The sequence below is a fragment of the Scyliorhinus torazame genome, chromosome 9 (assembly GCF_047496885.1).
Source record: "Scyliorhinus torazame isolate Kashiwa2021f chromosome 9, sScyTor2.1, whole genome shotgun sequence".
NCBI lineage: Eukaryota > Metazoa > Chordata > Chondrichthyes > Carcharhiniformes > Scyliorhinidae > Scyliorhinus > Scyliorhinus torazame.
This window is the reverse complement of record NC_092715.1, coordinates 245,031,893-245,048,191: the sequence shown is the minus strand read 5'-3', so window position 1 is coordinate 245,048,191 and position 16,299 is coordinate 245,031,893.

The following is a 16,299-nucleotide window of genomic DNA, read 5'->3' as shown; positions in this document are numbered from 1 at the left end:
TCATTCACACTTGTGCATTTTGGAGACCACGTGTTGGTGAAAAACTGGGACAGAAAGAAACTAGGACAACGCTGGAGCGGACCCTTCCTCGTACTGCTGACTACACCGACTTCCATCAAACTTGAAGGACATTCAAGTTGGATACATCTATCCGATTGCAAGAAGATAGTCGCCAACCCAGACGAGAACACAGGATGAAGATCTTCAGTATAATTTTTGGACTCTCTGGACTATTTAGCCTTAATGGCCACTCGGTAGTAAAAAAAACAAACTAAACGAGACCTGCATTCCAATACCTATATATATATGTCATATCTTTATGCCGAAAAATTGAATGTAAGCAAGTGTTGGGTTTGTACCCACATCCCCGTCCATTCGAGGGAAGGAATACCTCTCTAATCCTTCCCCTTTCATATCGCAGAGACGGTTGAATGGATTTTACGACAAAATCAAACAGGGAGCAGGGGAGATAAGGGGGATGTGGAAATATGGAGATCTGCTGGCTATGATATGACTAAATTTTCAGATTCGTATCAACCTACCTATAATCATGCCTTGTCTCCACCCTCCCTCACTGTCCACTCGTATAATGTTCAAGGTCCCATGTGTTTTAATAAATCAGGGAAAGGAAAGTTAATGGGGCAAAGTAGGTGCAACCTTACAGTTGACTGGCAAGGACCGGTACCAGGCATATCCAGCAAGGGCATGTTTAACTGTGATTGGTCCAGGGTATGGAATATAACCTCTAACATTTCATGGGGACAGACATCCCCAATCCCCTGGATGACATTAGCTGATGATTTTACGGCCTATAATGGAACCTATTTCATATGCGGCACTAAAGCATATCCATGGCTCCCCATTGATTGGACAAGATCCTGCTTTTTGGGATATGTCGTACCTCAAATGCGTCACCTACCCACCCTTAAGCACTCCCCCTCGCAAGCAAAAAGGACTATTTCTAAAATGGAACAGTTCTTTATGATGGCCTTTCCCTTGTACGGAGCGGGCAAGGCATCCGACGAACTGATCCACATGGCCACAGCATTGGAACAACTGGCGAACATAACGGCAGCAGAAGCCAGGGAAACTGGACAGGCACTGGCTGAGGTCTCAGCTGAGCTAGTGGCTGTCCAGACCATGGCATTACAAAATTGACTGGCTTTGGATTATCTGTTAGCCTCGCAGGGAGGAACGTGCGCTATCGTAGGTCAGGAGTGCTGTACTTATATTCCAGATGGCTCTGAAAATATCACTAACCTGGCTGACCATATTAAGAGACAGGCTGCTCAAATTCAAGAGATTGGCAGTGAATTTCATGACTATATACCGCCGGGTTGGCTAGGGTGGTTGGGTCACGGGTTATTTGACTGGATCTTTAAGGCCTTCATGCTGTTACTACTACTGCTAGTAGGGATAGGATTGCTTGGTTGCTTGTGTAAATGCATTTTCAATCGAGTCATGGATATACCTATTTAACTAGTTGTCATGATATGACAAAAGGAGGGAATGTGATATGGTACGAATAAAGGAATGGCATGATGGGAAAACTGGTCAATGGGAAGACTGGTCAAAATGTTTGATACAATGTAAGAAAAGCTGACCTACTCATTCCAGTTCACCAGACCCCTGTAAAGAATGCTGACAGTTCACCAGACCCCTGTAAAGAATGCTGACAGTTCACCAGACCCCTGTAAGAAATGCTGCCCTAACCATTCCAGACCCCTGTAAGACTGATAAGGCCGACTCCGTATAACTTGAAGTCTGAATAAGATCAGAGAAGGTCAAGCCATTCCAAAATACCTGACCTCGGCAACTCCTGATAAGACTAACTCGTCATAACCCAGGGCCGTATAAATAAGACAAGATCAGGGGTGAAATTCTCCCCCAATGGCGCGCTATCAGACGGGCATCGCGCCGGCCCAAAGGTGCGGAATACTCCGCATCTTTGGGGGCCGAGCCCCAACATTGAGGGGCTAGGCCGACGCCGGAGGGATTTCCGCCCCGCCAGCTGGCGGAAATGGCGTTTGTTGCCCCGCCAGCTGGCGGAAATGGCATTTGGTGCCCCGCCAGCTGGCGCGGAAATGCGGCGCATGCGCGGGAGCGTCAGCGGCCGCCGACAGTTTCCCGCGCATGCGCAGTGGGGAGAGTCTCTTCCGCCTCCGCCATGGTGGAGGCCGTGGCGGAGGCGGAAGGGAAAGAGTGCCCCCATGGCACAGGCCCGCCCGTGGATCGGTGGGCCCCGATCGCGGCCAGGCCACCGTGGGGGCACCCCCCCGGGGTCAGATCGCCCCGCGCCCCCCCCCAGGACCCCAGAGCCCGCCCACGCCGCCTGGTCCCACCGGTAAATACCAGCTTTGATTTACGCCGGCGGGACAGGCAATTTCTGGGCGGGACTTCGGCCCATCAGGGCCGGAGAATTGAGCGGGGGGTCCCGCCAACCGGCGCGGCCCGATTCCCGCCCCCACCCAATCTCCGGTACCAGAGACTTCGGCGGGGGCAGGATTCACGGCGGCCAACGGCCATTCTCCGACCCGGCGGGGGGTCGGAGAATGACGCCCCCGGTCAGGAAGGAATAAGTCTCCTCCGACTTTTTAATGTTCCCCCCAAGGTCATGATAATGGTGTGAGTGATGCGACAAAGAGCCCGAGAAGGTCAGCAAGATTAGGTCTGTTTTATGATATTGCTTATGTTTGTACTTCTGATCGAATTCCTGACTAAGCTGTAGTCACGCAATCCTGATAATGATAATGTATAAATAATGAGCTAATTCTCTGTGAAAGGGCGGACTTGGGAAGGAATCAGCAGTTGTACCAACTGCTCTCTGACCTCAAGTCTCAGCCATTTCTGCATGCAGTCTCTTCGTAAATAAAGCCTTGTTATTTTGCCTTAATGAGCGTTGTTGAATCTTTCTACTACAGAAGCAGGAAAATATTGACTTCATCACGTCAGGCCATGATCGCTGCTCCGGTCCGCAGTGCCCTGTGAAGGCGCTCACTCTGTCCACTGAGGAACAAGAACGACGTCAGGGAAGGTTTGAAGCTTCCGCCACCATCGAATGATGCAAACGTGAAGGGTTAGGAAACACTTACATCACACTTCAAATAACGATTTAAACACATCATCCTGTCGTCACACAAGGGTGCAGAAACTTGTTCCAGTGAGGTTCACATCACAGAAATGTTAATCTCACAGTGGGACACTATCACTGATTGGGAGGATGGGCTAAACCTCGACATGAGAGGACTGCAACGTACAAATTCACAATGCCTTCAGTTGACCAAAACATTCATAAACCATCAAACGTTTTGACAAAAGTGCAATTTCGTTTCCATGATAGCACAACCGTGGCCCAAAAGTGACATGAACATTTTTAAACCTTCCTAACCCGATTGCTGTACCTGGGTGCAGCCCCGACATAGGCACCAACCTTCCCATGGTGACCCCGAGGCACTCACATGTCAAAGCCACAACATCAGGCCGAATGCAGACGGACGCCTCCATCATTCGCTCTAGTCTGCTGAGTGACTGGCGAATCTCAGCCTGATGTTCTACCACCTGTCGGTGCGTCCCAGCAGTGAGCTGGCAGCAGCTTCCAGAGGCCCATAATCTGACTGGGACTGATCGGGTGCCTAGTCTCCAGCAACCCTCCGGGTATCGGAGACCTGGGCTGTCCTGCGTCCAACTGCTGTGGGGGCACGACAGTGAGTCCGAGCCTAATCTAGAGCTGTGTCCCACCGAGGTGCATGTCTCTGGGTTGGTGGAGGGTGGAGGTGAGCACTGTGACAAGTCTTCCGGAACTTCCTTTGTGGACATGGCCTGGGGGCTCAGGCTGGTGTTCGGCTGCCTTGTCACCGTGATCTGCCGGTGCCTAGAAAAATAGAGATTGGAGTTTCTGTTGGTGAGCATGAGCTAGATGTGACTGCAGGTGACCCACTGTGATTGTCAGGATTTGGTGAGGTGATGGAGCGGTGATCTGTACCAGGTTGCTGCGGAGGGTGGTCTCCCCTTCCCCACAGGAGCGATCCCTGTCCTCCCCAACCAGCGTGGCTGCAGCCTCCTCAAACTCAGTGAGGGTAATGATGTCGGCAGTCCCTCCCCTGGTCTGTGATCTTTCACGCCTGTCGTGTTCCAGCTTGGCCTGTATGAAGATGAAAGTAAGGCATGTGGTCAGAGGGAATGGACCAGAGGTTGAGATAAATGCATGTCCCCCGTGTGAGGTGAGCCTCCCCCAGAAGGGCCAGAGGATGGAGTATGAGCAATATGATAGATGAAATGTTTGTGATGTGAAAGTCTCCATGGGAGAATGAGTGTTGAAATGTGAGCCCCGCTAATGGATGCGGGAGACTCCTGAAGGGAGCTGCCGTTTGAATACAGGATGACATTCTGAGAGTTTGATACCGGAGGGAGTTGAGAGGGGACTTACCCTGCTGGAGGGGTGGAGATCATTCGTCCTCTTCCTGCACCGGATGGCGTCTTGGGTGCGGTTGCCAGCCACGCTGACCTGCTCTATGACGGCATCCCAGGCCGGAGATGAGAGGTTTGAGTGCTTCCTGGAGCCAGCCCAAGGGTGCAAGACATTCCTGTGCACCTGCACTCTGAAGGCCTCGAGGACTTGTTGGGAGAAGCAGGGTGTTGCCTTCTTTTTGAAGTTTTTAGCTTTCTCCTGGTGGCTCAAATGCATCCCTACAAGTGTACTGGAGACAGGTGGGCTGGATAGAGTGAGATGTGTGTGTTGGACCATTGTTTGAACATAGAGTCTGGACCTTCAAATCCACCAGCTGATGGGCAGGTGGATGAATCAGCTCCCGACCCGTCAGCTGATTTGGCCTGATTCCCACCTGTGCAAAATTAATGAGGGGATTCCCACTATTCCGGCCAATGGAAACAGTGCCGTAACATCCACCACCGCACTAATTCTCACCCTTAGTTCCCGAACCTGAATCTCTTGCAGTCATGACTCAGTAATGGCTACCACAAGTTGAACTTTTGGGTTGCAATTCTTGAAATGTGTTCCCTATACTTTGTGCACTTCTATAAACCTTCCCCATGAGAGCACCCTCCCTCCTCCATCGATTAGCTCACCGCTTCTCAGGGCTGGATTCTTCCACCCTGCCCGCCGCAAGATCGCCACAGGCAGGACGCAGACCATGTAAAGCTCCATTGATCTCGGGTGGGAATTTCCGCTCGCCGGACAGACGCGGCCAGAGAATCCTGCCCTTGCAGCCTAATCCCGCAATTTATGTGAGATTCTCCTCGAATGTCTTCACCAGAGCCAACTTCTTATCCTGCGACTCTGTTAGACTATTTCGGAACATAGAAGCATAGAAAAAATAGAAGCAGGCGGAGGCCATTCGGCCCTTCAATCCCGCTCCGCCATTCATTAAACTACTTCCTGTGGTAACAAATTCCACAGACTCGCCACTCTCTGGGTGAAGAAATCTTTCCTCATCTCAGTCCTAAATGGTTTACCCCGTATCCTCAGACTGTGACCCACTATCAGAAACATCTTTCCTGCATCTACCCTGTCCAGACCTGCTGAAATTTTATAGGTTTCTATGAGATTCCCCCTCATTCTTCTGAACTCCAGCAAATGCAATCCTAACCGATTCAATCTTGCCTCGTACGCCAGTCCTGTCATCCCAGGAATCAGTCTGATAAACCTTCACTGCACTCCCTCTACAGCAAGAACATCCTTCCTCAGACCAAAACTGCACACAATATTCCAGGTGTGGCCTCATCAAGGCCCTGGATAATTGCAGCAAAACATCCCTGCTCCTGTACGCGAATCCTCTCGCAATGAAGGCCAGCATACCATTTTGCCTTCTTTACCGCCTGCTGCACCTACATGCTTACCTCCAGTGACTGGTGTACGAGGACATGCAGGTTGAGTTACACGTTCCCCTCTCCTAATTTATGGCCATTCAGATAATAGTCTGCCGCCTTGTTTTTGCTACCAAAGTGGAAACCTCGCATTTATCCATATTATACTGCATCTGCCATCTATTTGCCCACTCACTCAACTAAGTGCCACCTTACAGTGTTTAATGATCCCCGGAAACTCCAGGGCAACATGGGGAGGGGCAAAGAGCTGACACAACAGTCACATCCCATTTTTGGGTCCGCTGGTCATGGGTATTCCAAATTTCCCCTTCCAAGGAAAAGGAAATTTAATCAAGGTACCTTCCTCTTATGGGGTATAGAGGAGGCTGCCCCTTTTTATCACATTCGTATGTTATGTTTTGATACTGCAGATGCCCATTCTAAAGAACCAGTTAGAGAGGCTTCAGTAAGAGACAAAGAGCTAACAATGTATTGATATCACTCTCTCAGAATGAATTGAGGCCATCCCTGTTCTGAGTGGACAAATGCACCACTTGTGGTCATGTTTTTTGGAGTTAACAGTCAGTTCAGAACCGTGTTTTCATGTTTGCTTCAAAATATTTGTCAAAGCATTGCTGGCAAAAGATTTAAACATCCTGGTTGGGGAAAACATCCAAGAGAATGAGTGTTCAGATTCATTGGGAACTGGAAAATCCAACAGTAAAAGTTTAATGTGAGAAGTATCTGTATCCTGTATTGGATCACAGATACGACAAACATTAACAAACCCAGACTGTGCTTCTCTAACATTGAACTAATCGTATAGAGAGGAGGGGATTTAATTTAGGACAGCCTGATTTCTGTACTCTACCTTTCCATAAACAGAAAATGCATTTTTAAAACAAATATATTTCGCCCCAAACCTTCAGTTTGGAGTGATCTGATTCTCTATTAATAACCCCACAGCTACCTCGAGATAAGGTAAAATGAGACACTTTACCTCACACAAACCAGCGGAAGTCCACCCCTATTGCATTCACGCAATAAAAGATCAACGAGGGAAAGAAGGGGGTTCAGAGCAAGGCCTCGATAAAAATAATACTTCCGAGTATCAGTGGGAAGCCATGGGCCGCGGATACTGAGTTTAAAGAGTGTCCACTTACAGGGGTCAAAAATCACGATGAACTTTCTGACTTTAGCAGCAGTCTCGGCCCTGTGGAGTTTGAATGTAGTCACGTCCCCTGTGACAGGGGAACTAAGGGAACGGCCATTGAGATCAGGAATTTTTTTTATTTTTTAATTTAGAGTACCCAATTCATTTTTTCCAATTAAGGGGCAATTTAGCATGGCCAATCCACCTACCCTGCACATTTTTGGGTTTTGGGGGCGAAACCCACGCAAACACGAGAAGAATGTGCAAACTCCACAGGGTCAGTGACCCGGAGCCGGGATCGAACCTGGGACCACGGCGCCGTGAGGTTGCAGTGCTAACCCACTGCGCCACCGTGCTGCCCTGAAATCAGGAATTTAAACTGCAGGTTTGTATTGAAGACAGCAAGCAACAGGTTTCACAACTGTTTTAACGGTATGTTGAAGTTTTCTTCCAAATTTCTTGCAATAAAATATATTTTTTCACTTCAACGATCAATAAAATATATATTTTTTACGTGGATACAATAGTTCCGTTGTCCTTCTGTAAACAAGGAGGGGAGCTGATGGTAGGGAGGGAGGGGAGGGAAGCAAGGGGAGGGAGGAGAGGGAGGGGGGAGGGGGAGCTCTTCTGGGGAGGGCTCAACACATTGGAATATGCATTTAACTCAGCTTTTGCTCCCCCCCCCCACCCCCGGACGACATGCCTTAATTTAATCTTCATACAGGCCAAAGACAGCGGCCAGGTGATCACGAACTGCTCTTGCATCACCCGGAGCCTGGGCCTCCTCACCCCGTATCCAGGAGGTATGCCTGCATCAGGTTCCATACTGCCCTCCTCCAGCTACTCCACTTCATGTGGCAAGACATCTTGTGGATGAATACTCAGTCCATGCTGAAGGGCAAAGTTGTGGAATGCACAACACACTACAACAATCTTTGCACCTGTCCCCGGTGCAGACTGTAACGTACCCCTGACCTGTACAAGCATCAAAAAGGCGATTTCAAAATACCAATTGTCCTCTCCACTACCTGGCGTGTTGCCTTCATGTTGATCAATGAAACAGTGTCATTTCCCGGCACCTAAAATGCAATATATGTTGCATCGACAGCCCGATTACTTTTGGGAAACAAGCGATTTGGTAGAATACGATTGACCTCTCCTTCATATTCACAGGGGATGTGTCAAATACAATAAGCTCCGAAGCCCCATGATGTATTGCATGAATTATCTGGTGAATGCTGCTCTTCACAGTATTCTGTCAAATGTAACACCTGTCACTAATGCCATGTTGAAAGAAACCAGATACAAAAAAGATTCAGCACTGTCCTGAGTTTCGTTTCCACTGTGAAGGCAGTCCGGCAGTTAGAGATCACCTTCGGGCCTTCCTTCAATGGGGGGAATTCTCCGTCGGAAGGAATCTCCATTCCGCCGGCAGCGCACCCCCGCCCATGGCTTTCCGGGCGGCATGGGGTGGCCACAATGGGAAATCCCATTGGCCGGTTGCAGGAATGGAGGATCCTGCTGTGGCGGTGACTCGCTGCCGAGGAACACGCAGCTGGGGAGGCGGAGACTTCACCCCAACATTTCACAAAGGCGTCGCATTGCTTCCTCACTGAAACGCAGTCTCCTGGCACATATCTCCTCTGACATCATTTTGTATGATAACCTGTGGCTGTACACTCTGAGGGTCCTGTACACTCTGAGGGATCTGCACACTCTGAGGGTCCTGTACACTCCGAGGGGTCTGTACACTCTGAGGGGTCTGTACACCCTGAGGGGTCTGTACACTCTGAGGGGTCTGTACATTCTGAGGGTCCTGTACACTCTGAGACTCTGAGGGGTCTGTACACTCTGAGGGTCCTGTACACTCTGAGGTGTCTGTACACTCAGAGGGGTCCGTACACTCTGAGGGGCCTGTACACTCTGAGGGGTCTGTACACTCTGAGGGGGCTGTACTCTCTGAGGGGCCTGTACACTCTGAGGGGCCTGTACTCTTGGAGGGGCCTGCACACTCTGAGGGGCCTGTACACTCCGAGGGGTCTGTACACTCTGAGGGTCCTGTACACTCTGAGGTGTCTGTACACTCTGAGGGGTCCGTACACTCTGAGGGGTCTGTACACTCAGAGGGGTCCGTACACTCTGAGGGGTCTGTACACTCTGAGGGGTCTGTACACTCGGAGGGGTCTGTACACTCGGAGGGGTCTGTACACTCTGAGGGATCTGCACACTCTGAGGGTCCTGTGCGCTCTGAGGGTCCTGTACATTCAGAGGGATCTGCACACTCTGAGGGATCTGCACAGTCTGAGGGATCTGCACACTCTGAGGGATCTGCACACTCTGAGGGATCTGCACACTCTGAGGCTCCTGTACACTCTGAGGGGCCTGTATACTCTGAGGTGTCTGTACACTCTGAGGGGCCTGACCACTCTGAGGGGTCTGTACTCTCTGAGGGGCCTGTACACTCTGAGGGGCCTGTACTCTCGGAGGGGCCTGCACACTCTGAGGGATCTGCACACTCTGAGGCTCCTGTACACTCTGAGGGGCCAGGCCACTCTGAGGAGTCTGTACACTCTGAGGGGCCTGTATACTCTGAGGCTCCTGTACACTCTGAGGGGCCTGTATACTCTGAGGTGTCTGTACACTCTGAGGGGCCTGACCACTCTGAGGGGTCTGTACTCTCTGAGGGGCCTGTACACTCTGAGGGGCCTGTACTCTCGGAGGGGCCTGCACACTCTGAGGGATCTGCACACTCTGAGGCTCCTGTACACTCTGAGGGGCCAGGCCACTCTGAGGAGTCTGTACACTCTGAGGGGCCTGTATACTCTGAGGCTCCTGTACACTCTGAGGGGCCTGTATACTCTGAGGTGTCTGTACACTCTGAGGGGCCTGTATACTCTGAGGGGCCTAACCACTCTGAGGGGTCTGTACAATCTGAGGGGGCTGTACTCTCTGAGGGGCCTGTACACTCTGAGGGGCCTGTACTCTTGGAGGGGCCTGCACACTCTGAGGGGCCTGTACTCTTGGAGGGGCCTGCACACTCTGAGGGGCCTGTACACTCCGAGGGATCTGTACAGTCTGAGGAATGAGTAAGTAATTCACCCCCTCTCCCGGCAACATATTGCCTGGCTCTTCTCCCATGAACCCTGTGCCTCTGTCAAAGCCTCAAAAGAACTTCAGTGATTTTAAGACTCCAGGCTATAAAATGGGAGAGGAATAGATAAACCTAAAAGGCAAAGCAAGAGACGAAATAGCAGAGATTCAGAACTGTGAAGTGAATTGAAGTACAAGGGGCACGATTCTCCGCTCACGCGCCGAAGTGCCCATGCCGTCGTGAACGCCGTCAAGGTTCACGATGGCGCAAAACGGCCCCTATTCGACCGATAATGGGCTAGGAGCGGGGCCACGTCATTTACACGCGCCAGGCCTTGTCGCCACGTAAAGGCGGCCACGCATACATGACGCGGCCGGCGCCGCATAACTGGCGTCACCCGTGCATGCGTGGTTGCCGTCCTCCCCGAGTCCGCCTCACAAGAAGATGTCAGACGGATCTTGCGGGGCTGCGGAAGAAAGGAGATCCTCCTTCAGAGAGGACGGCCCGACGATCGGTGGGCACCGATCGCAGGCCAGACCCCGTTTGAGGCCCCCCCCCCGGTGCAGGATCCCCCCCCCCCCCCCGCAGGCCACACCCCACCCCCCCCCAGCGTTCCCGCGCTGTTCCCGCTGGCAGTGACCAGGTGTGGACGGCGCCAGGGGGAACCCGCCGTTTTGGGCTGGCTGCTCAGCCCATCCGGGCCAGGGAATAGCAGGGGTGCCGGAGAATCGCCATTTTGGGTGTCTCGGGCGATTCTCCGGCCTGCGCCACGCGGAACTCGACGGGGCCGATCTCGCCGCTTGGGAGAATTGCGGGAGGGCGTCGGACCGGTGTCACGGGAATTTTTGGCGACCCAGGCAATTCTCCCAACCGGCGCGGGAGCGGAGAATCAAGCCCCTGGTATTTGTTCTGGTAATCAGCCAACTCCTCCTCTTCTTTACAGATTCTGCTAAAGTCGACCCTGGTGAGATAATCTTAAAGCTCTGAGGTCATAAACTTGCGATACAAATATTGCATATCTGCAGGGTCAGCGGTTGGAGATCACTCCACCTGCGGCATATAGTGAGTATTGACCTATCTTCTATTGACCAAGACAGAGAGATAGTCGTTGATTCAGTGCAAGTTGGGTGGTATCCTCCATTTTACCGGCAGCGCAGTCACACCCGCGGATTTACCGACAGCGTGGGGGTGCCCACAATGGAAAACCCATTGGCCGGCTGCCGGGATGGGGGATCCCACTGCTGGCGGGGGCGTGCCGTGCCAGAAAATGGGTGCGGCGGGACGGAGAATCCCGCCCATTATGTTTACATGTCATTCCTATTAAAACGTGATGCAATTTTATATATGGCTACCAGTGCCACGTGATAGTCAGAGTAGGAATAACAGGATAGCTAGGATGAATACGTGGCTTGAGAGATGGTGCAAGAGGAAGGGGTTCAAATTCCTGGGACATTGGGACCGGTTCTGGGGGAGGTGGGACCTGTACAAATCGGACGGTCTGCATCTGGGTGGGACCGAAACCAATGTTCTCGGGGGTGTGTTTGCTAGTGCAGTTGGGGAGGGTTTAAACTAATGTGGCAGGGGGATGGGAACCGATGTAGGAAGTCAGTGGGGACAGAAACAAAAGGCAGGCAGGGAGGGTGTGTAAAGCATGACCAGAGAAAGCAGGGCAGAGAGCAAGGAAAATTTACATTAAACTGCATTTATTTCAATGCAAGGGGCCTGACGGGCAAAGCGGATGAACTCAGGGCATGGACGGGTACATGGGACTGGGATATTATAGCTATGACTGAAACATGGCTAAGGGAGGGGCAGGACTGGCAGCTCAATGTTCCGGGGTACAGATGCTATAGAAAGGATAGAACAGGAGGTAAGAGAGGAGGGGGAGTGGCGTTTTTGATTAGGGAGAACATCACGGCAGTACTTAGAGGGGATATATCCGAGGGTTCGCCCACTGAGTCTATATGGGTGGAACTGAAAAATAAGAAGGGAGAGATCACCTTGGTAGGACTGTACTACAGGCCCCCAAATAGTCAGCGGGAAATTGAGGAGCAAATATGTAAGGAGATTACAGATAGTTGCAAGAATAATAGGGTGGTAGTAGTAGGGGACTTTAACTTTCCCAACATTGGCTGGGACAGCCATAGCATTAGGGGCTTGGATGGAGGGAAATTTGTTGAGTGTATTCAGGAGGAATTTCTCATTCAGTATGTGGATGGACCGACTAGAGAGGGGGCAAAACTTGACCTCGTCTTGGGAAATAAGGAAGGGCAAGTGACAGAAGTGCTAGTGAGGGATCACTTTGGGACAAGTGACCATAACTACATTAGTTTTAAGATAGCTATGGAGAATGATAGGTCTGGCCCAAGAGTTAAAATTCTTAATTGGGGCAAGGCCAATTTTGATGGTATCAGACAGGAACTTGCAGAGGTAGATTGGGGGAGACTGTTGGCAGGCAAAGGGACGGCTGGTAAATGGGAGGCCTTTAAAAATGTGTTAACCAGGGTGCAGGGTAAGCACATTCCCTTTAGACTGAAGGGCAAGGCTGGTAGAAGTAGGGAACCCTGGATGACTCGAGATATTGAGACTCTGGTCAAAAAGAAGAAGGAGGCATATGATGTACATAAACAACTGGGATCAAGTGGACCCCTTGAAGAGTATAGAGATTGTCGAAATAGAGTTAAGAGGGAAATCAGGAGGGCAAAAAGGGGACATGAAATTGCTTTGGCAAATAATGCAAGGGAGAATCCAAAGCGATTCTACAGATACATAAAGGGGAAAAGAGTAACTAGGGACAGAGTAGGGCCTCTTAAGGATCAACAAGGACATCTATGTGCAGAGCCACAAGAGTTGAGTGAGATCCTGAATGAATATTTCTCATCGGTATTCACGGTGGAGAAAGGCCTGGATGTTAGGAAACTAAGGGAAATAAATAGTGATGTCTTGAGAAGTGTGCATATTACAGAGGAGGAGGTGCTGGAAGTCTTAAAGCGCATCAAGGTAAATAAATCCCCGGGACCTGATGAAATGTATCCCAGGATGTTGTGGGAGGCTAGGGAGGAAATTGCGGGTCCCCTAACAGAGATATTTGAATCATCGGCAGCCACAGGTGAGGTGCCTGAAGATTGGAGAGTGGCGAATGTTGTGCCCTTGTTTAAGAAGGGCAGCAGGGAAAAGCCTGGGAACTACAGACCGGTGAGCCTAACGTCTGTAGTAGGTAAGTTGCTAGAAGGTATTCTGAGAGACAGGATCTACAAGCATTTACAGAGGCAAGGACTGATTCGGGGCAGTCAGCATGGCTTTGTGCGTGGAAAATCATGTCTCACAAATTTGATTGAGTTTTTTGAGGGGGTGACCAAGAAGGTAGATGAGGGCAGTGCAGTAGAAGTTGTCTACATGGACTTTAGCAAAGCCTTTGACAAGGTACCGCATGGTAGGTTGTTGCAGAAGGTTAAAGCTCACGGGATCCAGGGTGAGGTTGCCAATTGGATTCAAAATTGGCTGGACGACAGAAGGCAGAGGGTGGTTGTAGAGGGTTGTTTTTCAAACTGGAGGCCTGTGACCAGTGGTGTGCCTCAGGGATCGGTGCTGGGTCCACTGTTATTTGTGATTTATATTAATGATTTGGATGAGAATTTAGGAGGCATGGTTAGTAAGTTTGCAGATGACACCAAGATTGGTGGCACAGTGGATAGTGAAGAAGGTTATCTAGGATTGCAACGGGATCTTGATCAATTAGGCCAGTGGGTCGACGAATGGCAGATGGAGTTTAATTTAGATAAATGTGAGTTGATGCATTTTGGCAGATCGAATCAGGCCAGGTCCTACTCAGTTAATGGTATGGCGTTGGGGAGAGTTATAGAACAAAGACATCTAGGAGTACAGGTTCATAGCTCCTTGAAGGTGGAGTCGCAGGTGGACAGGGTGGTGAAGAAGGCATTCGGCATGCTTGGTTTCATTGGTCAGAACATTGAATACAGGAGTTGGGACGTCTTGTTGAAGTTGTACAAGACATTGGTACGGCCACACGTGGAATACTGTGTGCAGTTCTGGTCACCCTAATATAGAAAGGATATTATTAAACTAGAAAGAGTGCAGAAAAGATTTACTAGGATGTTGCCGGGACTTGATGGTTTGAGTTATAAGGAGAGGCTGGATAGACTGGGACTTTTTTCCCTGGAGCGTAGGAGGCTTAGGGGTGATCTTATAGAGGTCTATAAAATAATGAGGGGCATAGATAAGGTAGATAGTCAACATCTTTTCCCAAAGGTAGAGGAGTCTAAAACTAGAGGGCATAGGTTTAAGGTGAGAGGGGAGAGATTCAGAAGGGCCCAGAGGGGCAATTTCTTCACTCAGAGGGTAGTGAGTGTCTGGAATGGGCTGCCAGAGGTAGTAGTAGAGGCGGGTACAATTGTGTCTTTTAAAAAGCATTTAGATAGTTACATGGGTAAGATGGGTATAGAGGGTTATGGGCCAAGTGCGGGCAACTGGGACTAGCTTAATGGTAAAAACTGGGCGGCATGGACTGGTTGGGCCGAAGGGCCTGTTTCCATGCTGTAAACATCTATGATTCTATGATTCTATATCACTACATCAGGAATACAATGACCTTATCAGCTTCATTATCACAAAGGAATGTCAGTTTTCATATATTCATGCAGGGGTTGAACCATCAGGCAGCATCCCCCATTATTTGAGAGTAATGGAACCACGGCCTTTCATTTCTATTCTGTTAATTAGGTAGACCTACATTTTGCAATCTATTGTAATTAATTGTATTCTGAAATGAGTTGCATTGTGCAATCATTCTGTTACTTTATACTTTAGTTTTAATTTAATGATCGTCCAGAGTTATGTCTTGAATAATGATTACTTGTTTTATACATGTCATCAAGCCATGATGATTTTTCAGTAGACCAATCATCTATCGGCCCATCCATCCATCACTCTATCTATCCCGCGACTTCACTATGGGCCGGGGGGGGGTGTTGTTACCTCAGGAAAATGGGGAATCACTGGCATTATTCTAAGCCACACACTAGTCGTCTGAGTCGTAGAGTTTTATAGCACAGAAAGAGGCCCTCCGGCCCATCCTGCCTGCGACGGCCATCAAGCAACTATCTGCTCTAATCCTATTTCCCAGCACTTGGTCTGAGGCCTTGTGTGCTGTGGTGTTTCAAGTGTTCATCTAAATGCTTCTGAAATGCTGTGAGGGTTCCTGTCTCTATCACCCTTTCAGGCAGTGAGTTTTTCCTTAAATCCTCTCTAAATCTCCTGCCCATTACCTTAAATCTATGCCCCTGAGTGATTGAGCCCTCAACTAAGGGGAAAGGTTTCTTCTTATCTATCCTGGTATCTGATGACACAAGAATGATCAAATATTGAAATGGGGTCACATTTTAGAAGAGTTTGGGACATGATACAAAACAAACAGGCTCCGCTTCTGTCCCTCTACTGTGCGCAGTGGCACAGTGGTTAGCGCCACTGCCTCACAGCGCCAGGGACCCGAGTTCAATTCCGGCCTTGAGTGAGTGTGTGGAGTTTGTACATTCTCTCCATGTCTGTGTGGGTTTCCTCCGGGTGCTCCTGTTTCCTCCCACAGTCTAAAGATGTGCAGGTTAGGTGGATTGGTCATGATAAATTGCCCCTTAGTGTCCAAAGATGTGCAGGTTAGGTGGATTGGCCATGATAAATTGCCCCTTAGTGTCCAAAGATGTGTTGGTTAGGTGGGTTTACGGGGATCGGATGGGGGAGTGAGTCTAGGTGCGGTTATTAATTGGAAAAATTAATTGGGTACTCTTTAAAAAAAAAAATTTTTTTTCGTAAGTATATTAATATAATGTATCACGTAATCCTAGTTGTTGGTTGTGAATGGACATAGATAATTTCAAAACAAATGTATTCTTTTAATTGGTGTATGTTAATTACTTGAGATTACAGAGAAAAGTATAATTGACCGGTATTTTCTGTGCTCTCCCATTCTCTCCCAAACTGCTCAGCTCGTTCCTCTCCACTCTCAAATAAATCAACTAAGTCCCTACCCTTGCTGAAACAAATGGAAGTGGGTGAATGCTTAACCTTTGTAAGAAATAACAGAAACTAACTTGAGTGAGATGGATGGTCCCAGAATTAATTGATACGTTAGAAGGCCCGTCAAAGAATTATGGGATTCTGAGTTTGTTTTAGTTTACTTGGTTAGGCCCACAATAACAGGCTCTGGGAAATAATATCA